This window comes from Pleurodeles waltl, chromosome 2_1, assembly GCF_031143425.1.
Source record: "Pleurodeles waltl isolate 20211129_DDA chromosome 2_1, aPleWal1.hap1.20221129, whole genome shotgun sequence".
NCBI classification, from domain to species: domain Eukaryota; kingdom Metazoa; phylum Chordata; class Amphibia; order Caudata; family Salamandridae; genus Pleurodeles; species Pleurodeles waltl.
Window position 1 is genome coordinate 860,229,810 of NC_090438.1, and position 14,228 is coordinate 860,244,037.

The 14,228-nt window shown below is 45.2% G+C and overlaps 1 protein-coding gene and 1 pseudogene across 1 annotated transcript in view; both read left to right on the forward strand.

Annotated features, from left to right (window-relative positions):
• LOC138269465 (cadherin-9-like) overlaps nucleotides 1-14,228 on the forward strand; it is a 783,906-nt gene that overhangs the window by 56,573 nt on the left and 713,105 nt on the right. The gene's annotated exons all lie outside the window — the stretch shown is intronic.
• On the forward strand, nucleotides 1,179-1,287 carry LOC138270229 (5S ribosomal RNA; annotated as a pseudogene).

The following is a 14,228-nucleotide window of genomic DNA, read 5'->3' on the forward strand; positions in this document are numbered from 1 at the left end:
ATGCATGAGTTTAGCACCACAGATGCATCAGAATTTCTGATGAATCTGTGAAAACATGCGCCATGAAACTCTGTATTGTACATACAGTGCATCCATTGCTTTGTTACGGGGTGGTGGGGCAGCACAAGAAATCTGACGCATTGGAGCCAATGTGTCAGATTCTTGTAAATTAGACCCTAAGTTTGGGCCTGAAGTCTAAGTTTAGACCTGAAGTCCAATGGCCTGATTCACAAAGGGAAACGTATGCTTCTGTAGACTTTTACAATACTATTCACAAAGTGATTTATGAGTAGTATCTTTATGAGTGCAGAGTCTGCACATATAAAAAGATAGGACAGTCCTATATTTGTGTCACTTTGGTACAGAAGGTCATCATCCAATGAAAATGTTAGACTGTAGTTATCATGCCTCTAGGACTATAATTATGATATGTTAGTTCCTGCATTCAATTTGACAGTACTGTGCATGGTGTTGATGTAAACTATGAAAAGCTTTTATTCAAATGTAGGTAGTCCGATGAGGATTTGGACCATTACTCAGTTCTTACCTAAAACTCATTGAATGCATAATAGGGCATGAGTTATGTGTCTTATCAAACATAAACAAGCATTTGCAATGCAACAGGTCTTGCATTTGTCCGAGTTCTTTCTTGCCACATTAAACCTATCGGCAAAAGTGCAATTAACTATGTAACAGGGTCGATGTCATGCAGAGCGCTCGACTTCTGCCAAGCAAGATAGTGCTGCGAAAAAAGATAAAAAGTAGTCCACAAACCGGACGGAAAACAGCAAGCCCACATGTTTTCAGTACTTGGTCGCTGCCCTCGTGGAGGGCTAACCACCGGAAAAGGCATGACGTATGCATGCCTTCCACTAATGAAAGCAGGCAGGTTTTGAAAGGCAAGCCCACGAACCAATGAAAGACACTGACATGACATGTGCCGAGCTCCGCCACTTTTCTAACTACTAATGCGTCTCGGAAGCGAAACACATGTGCCAGCGCATGCGACGCTGGCTCAACCCTAAAAATGGTGTTCCATGTGGGTTGGGGTATTGGGCCTGCGGCAGTGAGCGCATGTCTGACTTCCCAAGGGGAGCCTGTGCAGGTGCGATTAAGAACAGCAGGCTCCGGGCGGTGGGCTTGGTGAGCAGAAGAGAGCTGAAACTGCAGCTTTTCCTGCCTACGGTCATACCACCCTGAATGCGCCCGATCTCGGAAACTAAGCAGGGTTGGGCCTGGTTAGTACTTGGATGGGAGACCGCCTGGGAATACCAGGTGCTGTAGGCATTTTGCCTCTCGCAGACACTAGGTGCTGCGTGTCTTAGCTCAATTACACAGCTTCCTAGCTAATTTCATTTTCCACTTTTTATTTCCTGCACTCTTTTTTTTCCTGTCTTAAAAAAAGAAATAGAAAAGAACAGCAAAAACACTAAAATACACACTTTCCAAAGGAAAATTTACAATTATTCTGCACTTTACACTCGGCCTAAGCTGAAGAAAACATTTGCTCCACGACGGGCAAAGGGATCCCTAGCTAAGGCTTTGCTTTGTTGCGGTAAGCATATGCGTGAGGTCTTAAGACCAGATCTCACTTCTTGTGATGTCATTTCCTGTCAGGTCATTGGTTGTGATGCCACTACCTGTGATTCCAGGTGCGATTTCACACGCCGTGGTGTCATGTGCCGTGATGTCACTTGCATAGTGTCTAACTTGGTCAGTCTCCCCACTTATTTTCTTTAAGACTTGTGCCATGAATAAGCCTTAGCCCCCAAGAAATAGTGCTTGAGCCCACTATTGGCAACCAAATGGAAAAGATCAACACAGCGTGTCGGAAATGTGAATTTGGTGTGGAAGAATGAAATGAGTTGCAGACACTAGTGTAACAGAGTCCGAAAGCAGAGTAGTCCAGAAACAGGGAATAAAAAGAGGAAAGGTGCGTACAATTTGAGTTGTTGTAAAAGCATTTCAAAGCATTTTCCGGCACTTCATGGCACTGTAACAGGTGTCATTAACTCAACGATTCATTTATCGACCACAGAAAGAATGGGTGAGCAGGGCGTGTGCAGAATAAAACCTGTTCAGCATAGGAAAACATCCCAGCAGAGAGCACATTACTCACTGTTGCATCCTAAGGATTAAACTACAGACCTCTGTCTCTTTCAGTTTCACTTGTATTGTAAGAAGGGGCATTGCATGTTGTTTGAGAAAGGATTCCATGATGAAAGATCAGATTTTTTCAACAACTCCTAAATACTTTCTGTGGGGCCCTGGTTTGACAAAACTAAAGAAAAGACTGGCCACCCTCTGCTTGTAAGGCATGGTGAATATGTTGCAGATGGCACTTAGTGACAAAGCCTCTCCATTAAGTGAAAACGTGCAAGAAGAGGGCTTGCCTTCCCGTTTATTTCTGGATTTGTTAAGGTAGTGTAGAAGAGATATTTCTCCCGGCCAGAGTGAATGGAGATGTCACCCCTCAGTGGGATAACGAAAAGAGAACTCTTGCATAGCAGCAACTAATCGTCCTTGGGAGGGGAGAATGAACGCTGCTGTTCAGAAGCAGCGTCTCCCCTGGTGACTCCTCCTTGTCATGCCCTAAGGAGGGGTCCAAGGAGGCGCAGCACATGCATTGTCAGGTCAGGGTTGTCCATTGTAATTGAGTGTGTGAGAGGGGCAGTCTGATAGTCGTGCTAGGTTGGGGAGGGGCTGTTGCAGCGTGTGAAGATAAGAGAATCGGATGTAACTCAGAGCATTTTAAATAGACGAGTTAATGAGCATTTTTAATGCAACGGTCCACGCATTTGCTCGAGTTAGAGCTACTACCATTGTAAACTCCTAACTGGACTTTTCTTGCCACACAAATGAAAAGAAAAAAAAACGCAGCCTGATCGCGCTGGGGCTTACATACTGCAATCGCACTGCGTTTATTTTTCATTTGTGTGGCAAGAAATGTCCGGTTTGGAGTTTACAAAGCTGGGGATGGGGTGGGGGAATGCAATGCTCTTGTGTTTGCTTGAGTTAGAGCTCCTAGAGTTGTAAATTACTGAGTGGACTTTTCTTGCCACACAGACTGAAAATAAAGAGAGCGAGGGCGAGCTGGCCGTGGAAAAGCCCCCCTCTGCTGTTGGTTTATGTTTACAGAGGGAGCTGGTGGGGGGTAGGGACTGAACAAGCACCCACACTGTTGAGGTGAAACAGGCAAATGCCCCAAAAAAGTCCCTTACACAAGAGATAAACAGGACATAGCGCAATTACACAGTACTTTGTGCTGCTCCCAAAGTGAAAAAAGGCAGGACAAAGAGGCAGAACTGACCACTAGCAAGCAAGGATTTTTGAAGGAAACTGCAACTAACAAATCAAAACGCTAGAACTCACTGTATTGTATACTTTAGTATATAGCAGGCCGAATGCTAACGCTCGACCTAAGAATAGAACACACATGAAGCTATCTTATTGCAAACATTTGTACAGAAGGGATTTTTTTCCTAGCCATGTTTGTTGAAAGGCTTGCCTTGCTACCTAAGTATCCCACTAGGACTCCCATTGAACCTAGTTTGATTTTTTCCTGTCGTGGGCTGTATGCCCAGTCACACAAGTGGGGTAATGTTTTTATCGGGAGAAGTGGGGTAACGCTGGGTGGAAGGAATCTTGTGGATCCCTGCAAATTCTGATAATTTTCAGCACAGAATTCTAGGGAAAATTGTAGATTTTATGCAACGTTTGAGGTTAACAGGCCATTATAGGTAAGGAAACTTGAGGAGACCCATGAATCATGACAGGCCATCCTGCAATCCACTAGGTGTCTAGTTTTTTAAAATGCTTGTTTTTGGTAGGATTCCATGGATGGCAGCCAAACCCGAGCCCAAATATCATGACTACCCCTATCAATGATGTTTCAATGTAGCGTTTTAGGGCTTTTTGTGTTGTGGATGCAAGCTTTAAACGGGCAGCATTTTTATTGGGAGATGTATAGGGAACTCTTGTTGGTAGGAAAGTTATGGATACTGCAGAATCTGTAAAATTACATTTCAGAATTGTAAACAAAATGCATATTTGTAGCCAAAGCTTGCGGTTAGCAAGGGCTTCTAGGTAAGAAACAATTAGGAGATCCATGTAAGCCACACAATATTGAACTCCCCCTTGTGTCTCATTTTCGGAAATGTCTGGGTTTAATAGGTTTTCCTGAGTGGTGGCCAATCATGGGCCAAAGTCCAGAGATGCCTGCATTACAAAATAAATTGGTTCTGAGTATGAAAAATTGATTACCCTTGTTGCGTTTTGGCCCTCAACATATTGCGAGCACAAGGCCCAGCTGGGGGTGGTATCATTGTTATCAGGAGATATGTGGGAGTGCTCTGTAGTAAGAAATTTGTGGATCCCATCAATGTAAATAAAATGTGTGTTTGTAACCAAAGTTTGTTGTTTGTAAGGGCTTCTGGTCAAGACCAGTCCCAAAATTTACAGTTACCCCAACCGCCAATGTATCCACAATGCATTTTGGGACCATTTGTGTCATGGGCTCTAGGCCAAGCCACACAAGTGGGGTAGCATATTCTCAGGAGAAGTAATAATAATAATAATAATACATTCATTTACAAAGCTCATAGTTACTTCTAATGAAGTTTCCCAGCACTAAGATTTCACTCCTGAGACACAGACCAGCCATACTGCTAAAAGGCAACTCAATCAGATTGATCTGAAAAGCCAGGTTTAAACATTTTCTGGAATTATATGTCAGTTTTTCCTAAGTGTAAGAGGAATGGAATTTCCCACTTTGGAGGCTACGAAACTAAAGGAGCACCATTTGAAGTGTGCCCTTTTAACAATGGGAATGCAGGCCAGAGAAGCCCCTACAGATCTTAAGTTTCCTCTGGGGAAGTAGGATTTGACAAGAGGATGCAGGTATCGATGGCTTTTATTATTAAGAATTCTTTAACAGTAACACATGGCTTTAAAAGAAAGATTTTTTTTTTTAGAGACAGCCAGTGAAATTTCACAAGAGCAGGACCCATAGGAGAACATCTCAGCAGATTTAGCAACAGGCGAGCACATGTTGAAGTCTCGTCAGTCAGGAATGAGAGACTCCCAAATACAGAACATTACAATAGTCCATTCTGGACATAACCAGGGCCTAGACTACTGTCTTTCTAGCTGCTTCTGGTAGTAGTCTGAGGAACTCTTTTAAAGTTTTTAAGATCCCAAAACACTGTCTCGCCAATATTGTGATCTGACTATCAAACAAGAGCCTTGAATCGAACCAGATACTGAGGTTTTTATATCTTGTCATAAGGACAGGTAGGGGCCTGAGAGAATCACGCCACCATACAGAGGATTGGATCGAGGGCTCCTTCTATAGGATGAGGACAGCAGTTTTCCCAGCATTTAGCTTAAGGCAACTGAGGATCATCCACTCAGCCACATCCAAGAAGCAAGAGCTCAGCGGAACCGCGTGTTGGCTGCATCCTGAAATAAAGTGATAATTAGCAGTGTATTATCAGCATATGATATAATATTAAAACTGTAGTGCTTGAGGATATCAGCCAGGGGCACATATAAAGATTGAATAAAGTGGGGCTGAGAGAGAATCCCTGAGGCACCCAGTGGTAAAACTTTAGATAAAAAATACTTTTGTGCCACCTGAAAGGTGCGGTTGTGCAAAAAAGAGGTGAGACATCCCAAAGCCTTGTCCTCAGTTCCACAGTGTTAGAAATTGGGTCTTTGGCTGGCAGTCAGGTTACCCCTCTGTCCAAGCAAGGACCCTCACTCTAGTCAGGGTAAAGGAGAATCACCCTTAGTTAACCCCTGCTCATCCCCTTGGTATCTTGGCACAAGCAGGCAGGCTTAACCTCAGAATCTAGGTGTAAAGTATTTGCACCAACACACACAGTAACTCAATGAAAACACTACAAAATGACACAACACAGGTTTAGAAAAATAGAAAATATTTATCTAAACAAAACAAGAACAAAACGACAAAAATCCACCATACACAAGTCAAGTTATGAATTAAAAACAAGAAAGAGTCTTAAATCCTTGAGGAAACAGTGAAAACACTGTTAGCGTTGAAAAGTACCTGGGTAACGTCAAAATAACACGCACAGGCGAGTATGCATCAGGAAAGGTTAGTGATGCGCCGATTTCTCACCTGCAAGCGAAAATGTGTGTCGTTTCTTTTCTCTGCAGGGGAGTGATGCATCATTTTTCCGCGCCCAGCGATGTTGTGTTGAAAATCTGGCCACACGGTATCAGGAAAACCGCAGTGTGTGGGTTACAACATTATCAGCCTCCATCAGTGGGTGTTGCCTGTTCTTTCTCCAGCTGCGTGCATAGATTCTCCAGCCGCGATGCAGGTGGAGCTTCAATTTCAGCTGCGAAGCTTGCGGCGCATAGTTTCTCTGCAGCATCTTGGAAGGTGTGTTGCAAATCTGGCCGCACTGTATCAGGAAAAACACGCTGTGTGGATTGCAACATTATCAGCCTCCGTCAGCGGGTGTTGCACGTCGTTTCTCCAGCTACATGGGTGGATTTTCCAGCTGTGATGCAGGTGGAGCGTCGATTTCAGCCACAAAGCCGGCGGCACGTCGTTTCTCAGCCAAGACTCGGAAGGTGTAGCAAAAGTTTCCCCGTACGGCGGCCTGTGCATGGATTTTCAGTCTTGGTCTGCCAGCTTCACCTTCCAAGGCCCCAGGAACTAGATAGAGCACCACCTGGCAGGGCAGGAGTCTCAGCAGAGAGTCCAGGTGCTAGTAGGAGAAGTCTTTGATGGCCCTGAGAATTCAACAACAGGAGGCAAGCTCAGGACAAGCCCTTGGAGATTTCTTCACAAGCAGGAATGCACAACAAAGTCCAGTCTTTGTCCCTTTGCACAGGCAGAAGCAGCAACTGCAGGATAGCTCTTCTTATACCCAGTTCTGCCTTTGAAGCAGGCCTACTTCAAAGGAAAGTCTCTTTTGTTTGTGAAATCCTGCCTTGCCCAGGCCCCAGACACACACCAGGGGATTGGAGACTGCATTGTGTGAGGGCAGGCACAGCCCTTTCAGGTGTAAGTGACCACTCCCCCCCTCCCTCCTAGTACAGATGGCTCATCAGCATAGGCTGACTCACCCCACCTCCCTTTGTGTCACTGTCCAGAGAGAGGTGCAAACAACCCAACTGTCAAACTGACCCAGACAGGGAATCCATAAACAGACAGAGTCACAGAATGTTTTAAGCAAGAAAACCCCCACATTCTAAAAGTGGCATTTTCAAACACACAATCTCAAAACCAACTTTACAAAAGATGTATTTTTTAATTGTGAGCTCAGAGACCCCAGACTCCACACGTCTATCTTCTCCCAAAGGGAATCTAAACTTTAATTATTTTTAAAGGCAGCCCACATATTAACCTTTGAGAAAGAGAGAGGCCTTGCAACAGTGAAAAACAGATTTGGCAGTATTTCACTGTCAGGACATGTAAAACACATTAGTATATATCTTACCTTGAGCATACATTGCACCCTGCCCACGGTGCTACCTAGGGCCTACCTTAGGGGTGTCTTACATGTAATAAACAGGAAGGTTTAGGCCTGGCAAGTGGGTACACTTTCCAAGTCGAATTGGCAGTTAAAATCTGCACACACAGACACTACAGTGGCAGGTCTGAGTCATGTTTGCAAGGCTACTAATGTGGGTGCCACAACCAGTGCTGCAGGTCCAATAGTAGCATTTGATTTACAGGTCCTGGCAACCTCTAGAGCACTGTACTAGGGACTTGCCAGTTAATTAAGTATGCCAATCATGGAAATCCAATTACACATACATTTTACATAGGAGCTCTTGCACTTTAGCACTGGATAGCAGTGGTAAAGTGCTCATAGCAACAAAAACAGCAAAAACAGAGTCCAGCACACATCAACAACCTGGGAAACAGAGGCAAAAAGTTAGGGGAGACCATGCCAAGGATGCCAAGTCTAACACACACCTTCACAGCCATTCGTGTAGAAGGCTGTGGAACATGATGTTGAAGGCTACACTGAGGTCCAATATTAGCAATGCTGTGGTATCTCCTCTATCAACAGCTTGATGAAGAGACTCAGAGGCGAGCAATAGCACTGAGGTACGAAAGCCCAAATGAGTTCTATGGAAAAGTTTTCTCACTTCGATGAAAGTCGTAAGCTGTTGATTTTTCTTTGCCACCTTAGAGACAAAGGGGAGCAGCGAGAAGAGCCTAACGTATTTTGGCTTAATGAGAACTAACAGCTGCTTTTTTACATGCGGGACTATGATGGCATGTTTCCAACACTGGGAGACCTGACCTGTCTTAAAGGAACTATCAAGTTGGTCACATAACATAGGTGATATTGCATCCATCCCTTGCTTCAAAATAGCAGGAGAAGCAGGGTCGGTAGGGGTGCCTGATTTGACAGCTGACAATAATGGGAGAACTTCCTCAGTCGTGCTCGGGTTAAAGATGGAAAGCCCCACACTATCCGCTGGAGGTTCAAACCACACTTTAAGACAGGAGACATCTCGAACTGTCTCAGGAAAGGTCGAGCAGATGAAAACAACTTAATCAAAGAAGAACTGAGCAATGATGTTACAATATCCTCTGATGGCTGAGAAGACACTGATATTCGATGAGCGAAGATAATGTTTTCACTATTAAAAAGACTTTGCACAAAGAGTTCTGAGCCACGTCAATTTTACCAGCATAGAAAACACTGAGAGTGACCCTAATATGCCTATGATATTCCTTCAAGGCCTACTTAATAATTGGCCTTGTCAGTAGGGTTGAAGTTTCTACACCAGATTTTACTAACGTTTTTCAGGACAAGTAACTCATTCAGCCGAAGGTTTAGTTCTTCTTATAGTATGATTTACCACAGGTATAATTTGATACAGTGCACACATTATCCACTCTTCCAATTGAAAATTGTCTGTGCCTACACAGTCATCTAAGACAGGGCAGCTCACTTCCAAGGCTTGAGTGAAAGTAGCAGAGGGCACCTTTGCCCATTTCTGTGTCTTGACCGGTTGGCAAAAGATGGATATAGGCAACAGTGTGGTCAGAGAGCTCTGAAAAGGTAAAGCAAAATGATCCAACTAAAGGAGAGGGAAAGGGGTATCCACCACTATGCTAGTTAAGTTAAAAAAATAGTATCCAGTGTGTGCCCCCAACCTTTGAGTGAGGGCAAGAATCAATAGAACTAACTGAAGGGCTTTTAAATCCATAACCAATACGGCTACCGCCGGGCACACAGCATCCTCAAAATGGAGATTAAGATCTCCAATAACTGTAAAGTTTGAATCCCTTAGGACGCAGGACAGCAAAGTATCTGCTAAAAGACTATAAAATTATAATTCAGGCCTGGTAGGCGATATATCAGAAATCAAGCTATGGTAAAACTGCTGGACAATACAAGAGAAAAGAAAGCTGCCTCACTTCCTGCAATTGTTACCTCTGAGAGAGTGCAGAGGATGGACTGTTTAAATAGAATGCATAACCTGCCCCTCTCCCCCTTTGCAAAGACCTAGGTAGCCTAACAATTGTGTAACCTTTTCGGATAGCTGTGAGCATGACAGGTGCCGAACTTTCCGTCAGCCTCATCTCTGATAATAGGATTGCATCTGGCAAGTGATCTGGCAATAAGTCATATATCTGTGCTTGACTAGCAACCTGTTGTTAATAGAGTAAAAACATACCATATGAGGGGGTCGTAAAGTTCTTGCTCCCTTTAGTATTATGCACTACTGAATTCAGGGGTGCACAACTGTCTGTCCCGCAGCATGGATTAACTTGAGTCAGGCCCAGTACATGGCAGCAGTCATTTAAAGTAGTGGGGCCAGTTTCAATAGCTCTCTAGAAGTGTATCACCCCAACGAAACAGTGGGCCATGCCCCTCGTGTCGTCAGAGTGGGGATGGATGCAGATGGGCTCGACTTAGGTGTGCCATTGGGATGCCAGCGGTGTGCCAGTGCAGCTAGCATAGCTAAATATCCCACCTCCGAAAGGGACATGGCTATAATGTGCTGACTGGTGAAAAACGTGGAGGGAGGGGTTAAATAAACTCAAACTGGAGCTGAGCAGCTCCGTTCCCTCCTGGAAGGCTTCCATACCAGTTGGAAGTTACTGGTGAAAGTAAAGTATAGGGAAAACAAAGATGAGAAAAACCAACAAATATACACATTAACCGGTTCTGTGCCGAGGACGTAGTGGTTACGTCCTGCGGCACAGTGCTGCTGTGCCGAGGACGTAATCATTACGTCCTCGGCACACAGCTCAAAGGGAGCACTCTCGCTCCCTCTGTGTGCTTCCCCTTCCATCCCCCCTTCCACCCCCAACCCCCCACCCCCCGTGACATCAGCGCGTGAGCGCGCGCTGTTTGTCACAGAGCCTCCCCCAATACGCTGGAAGCTCAGCTTCCAGCGCGATCGGAAGAGAAATGCTTTGCATTTCTCTTCCGATCACGTGGGGGAGGCCGAGAGAGGCTTCAAAGGGAAGGAAATTTATTTCCTTCCCTTTGAAGTCTCTCTCTGCGTTTTGGCAGCCGTATTGAAAGCAATCCGGCTGTCAAAACGCCCACTAGACACCAGGGATGTCTTTTACAAAATGCAATTGTCATAAGGGAGCGACCCCTTGGGCAAGGGTCGCTCCCAGGGAGGGCATTTTTATTTTATTATTAGGCCGATCTGCCCCCAGGGGGGGCAGAAACCTCTAGGCACCAGGGATAATTTTGTTTTTTTTTGTTTTGTTTTTTTGTTTTAGGTGTGGGGAGTGACCCCTTAGGCAAGGGTCGCTCCCATAGGGGGCAAATTATATTTAGTCCATTTCTGCCCCCCTTGGGGGCAGATTGGCCTATTTTTATGAGGCCAATCTGCCCCCAAGGGGGGCAGAAACCTCTAGATACCAGGGAGTTTTTTTTTTGTTTGTTTTTCACGTAAGGGGAGCAACCCCTTAGGCAAAGGTCATTCCCCTGGGGGCCAAATTTATTTTAGGCCATTTCTGCCCCCCATGGGGGCAGATCAGCCTATTTTAATTAGGCCGATCTGCCCCCAAGCGGGGCAGAAACCACTAGGCACTGGGGATTTTGTTGTTGTTGTTGTTTTACAGATGGGGAGCGTCCCCTTAGGCAAGGGTCGCTCCCCTGGAGGGGCAAATTGTATTTAGGCCATTTCTGCCCGCTTTGGGGGCAGATCGGCCGATTTTAGGTTAATCTGCCCCGAAGGGGGGCAGAGACCACTAGGCACCAGGGATCTTTTTTTTGCGCCGTCACGCAAGGGGAGCGACCTTGTAGGCAAGGGTCGCTCCCCAGGAGGGGTGGGGGGGCTAATTTATTTTAGGCCATTTAGATCGCCTATTGTTATTAGGCCGATCTGCCCCCAGGGGGGGCAGAAACCTCTAGGCGCCAGGGCAATTTTTTTTTTTTTTTAGAGATGGGGAGCGACCCCTTAGGCAAGGGTCGCTCCCCTGGAGGGGCAAATTGTATTTAGGCCATTTCTGCCAGCTTTGGGACCAATCGGACGATTTTAGGTGAACCTGCCCCCAGGGGGGCAGAAACCACTAGGCACTGGGGATCTTTTTATTTTGGCACCGTCACGCAAGGGGAGCGACCCCGTAGGCAAGGGTCGCTCCCCGGGGGGGCACATTTATTTTAGGCCATTTCTGCCCCCCTTTGGTGTCTAGTTTTCAGAAATGTGCTGGTTTGGTAGGTTTTCCCAGGTGCCGGCTGAGCTAGAGGCCAAAATCCACAGGTAGGCACTGTTTTCTGTGAAAAAATGTGATGTGTCCATGTTGTGTTTTGGGCCATTTCCTTTCGTGTGCGCTAGGCCTACCCACACAAGTGAGGTACCATTTTTATCGGGAGACTTGGAGGAACGCTGGGTGGAAGGACATTTGTGGCTCCTCTCAGATTCCAGAACTTTCTGTCACCGAAATGAGAGGAAAAAGTGTTTTTTGGCCAAATTGTGAGGTTTGCAAAGTATTCTGGGTAACAGAACCTGGTCAGAGCCCCACAAGTCACCCCATCTTGGATTTCCCTAGGTGTCTAGTTTTCAGAAATGCACAGGTTTGGTAGGTTTCCCTAGGTGCCGGTTGAGCTAGGGGCCAAAATCTACAGGTAGGCACTTGGCAAAAAACACCTCTGTTTTCTGTAAAAAAATGGAATGTGTCCACGTTGTGTTTTGGGCCATTTCCTTTCGTGGGCGCTAGGCCTACCCACACAAGTGAGGTACCATTTTTATCGGGAGACTTGGGGGAACGCTGGGTGGAAGGAAATTTGTGGCTCCTCTGAGATTCCAGAACTTTCTGTCACCAAAATGTGAGGAAATTAATTTTTTTAGCCAAATTTTGAGGTTTGCAAAGGATTATGGGTAACAGAACCTGGTCAGAGCCCCACAAGTCACCCCATCTTGGATTCCCCTAGGTCTCTAGTTTTCAAAAATGCATACGTTTGGTAGGTTTCCCTAGGTGCCGGCTGAGCTAGAGGCCAAAATCTACAGGTAGGCACTTGGCAAAAAACACCTCTGTTTTCTGTAAAAAAATGGAATGTGTCCACGTTGTGTTTTGGGCCATTTCCTTTCGTGGGCGCTAGGCCTACCCACACAAGTGAGGTACCATTTTTATCGGGAGACTTGGGTGAACGCTGGGTGGAAGGAAATTTGTGGCTCCTCTGAGATTCCAGAACTTTCTGTCACCGAAATGTGAGGAAATTAATTTTTTTAGCCAAATTTTGAGGTTTGCAAAGGATTATGGGTAACAGAACCTGGTCAGAGCCCCACAAGTCACCCCATCTTGGATTCCCCTAGGTCTCTAGTTTTCAAAAATGCACACGTTTGGTAGGTTTCCCTAGGTGCCGGCTGAGCTAGAGGCCAAAATCTACAGGTAGGCACTTGGCAAAAAACACCTCTGTTTTCTGTAAAAAAATGGGATGTGTCTAAAAGGCCTAAAAGGCCATGGAATGATACACAAAGTGGCTTTGCGTGGCCTTGTAGATATGGGCCTGCACCACCGGCGCATCAAAAAAGTGACACACCAGCAAAGCAAGCTGCTTGTAAAAATGCCCCCAGGTTAATAGAGGAAATAATAACAGTATCAAAATATTAAATCCCTGTCTTCTTAAGGTAAGCAGTAAAGTGGCACAAAGGTACCAACCAGTTCCATGTGGCAAATACAATGCTATTCATACGCCAGCCTCTGGTCCGATACAACACAGCACAACACTCACATCGATATACTACTGATATTCAAAAACCCATTACATTGGAGGGTATCTGAGGATGCCTTCGTGACTTGTCCAACATTACTTGAACTGTGTGAGCATATCTACCTTTGAAACTACAATAAACACTCAGGGGAACACTTTCCTAAATACACTAAAAAGCACTTCTAAAACTACTAAAGGCCTGATTATGACTTTATCTGTGTTTTCCGACTCTTGAGTAAACGCCTGATTACACATGGGTCATAATTAAGAGTTGGTAGATATTTAACACATCCAATAAATATCAGATATGGTAAATACCTCAAACTTCTTTAAATGGCGGGAGGTAAACCTGCCCAAATTTAGCAGGGGAAAAGCATATGGTATTTACTGTATCATGCAGATGTTTGTGCATAAAACACCAAACTCCAGGTGTTCTTCCGCAGTAGCTCATTATAGGTGTTGTTTATTAGGCCCACTAAATAACGAACCCTGTGCTGCCACTCTTCATCAGGTGCAATAAAATAGCACCTAAACTTGTAATTAAGCCATAAGGGCATTCAGTTTTGGCACACAGGGTGCTCTGTGAGAAATCAGCGAGCAGAACCTGAGCCATGTTCTGATCAAGGTGGCAAGCAGGCCATAAGCAAAACCAAGATTTTTTCAACTAGAGGGATCAATTTGAAATGTTGCTTGCCTAGTCATGGAGTGGCCCATGGAAGGAATGTGTCAATGCACAGCCATTTAAAAGTATATACTCTCACCAGGGCTGCACTTTCGGCAATTTCTCAATACTTCACTTTTTTTATGGGTCCAATTAAAGCACATTGGAAAACATTTGCCTAACTGAACTGGGCACCAGGGACAGTAATAGTGACTCTCCTGTCTCTTTCCTTGTTTGGGCAAACTCTGCAAATCTTTCTTTCTGTTGCAGGTACATGGTGGGCTGATTCTGCAGCCTTCGAATGTCCCCCACAGCAGATGAAGTAGAAGCTACTGCTCCTGCAGCAGTAAGACTTTCAGTTCCCGCCAACTGAAAGTCACCAAAAACAT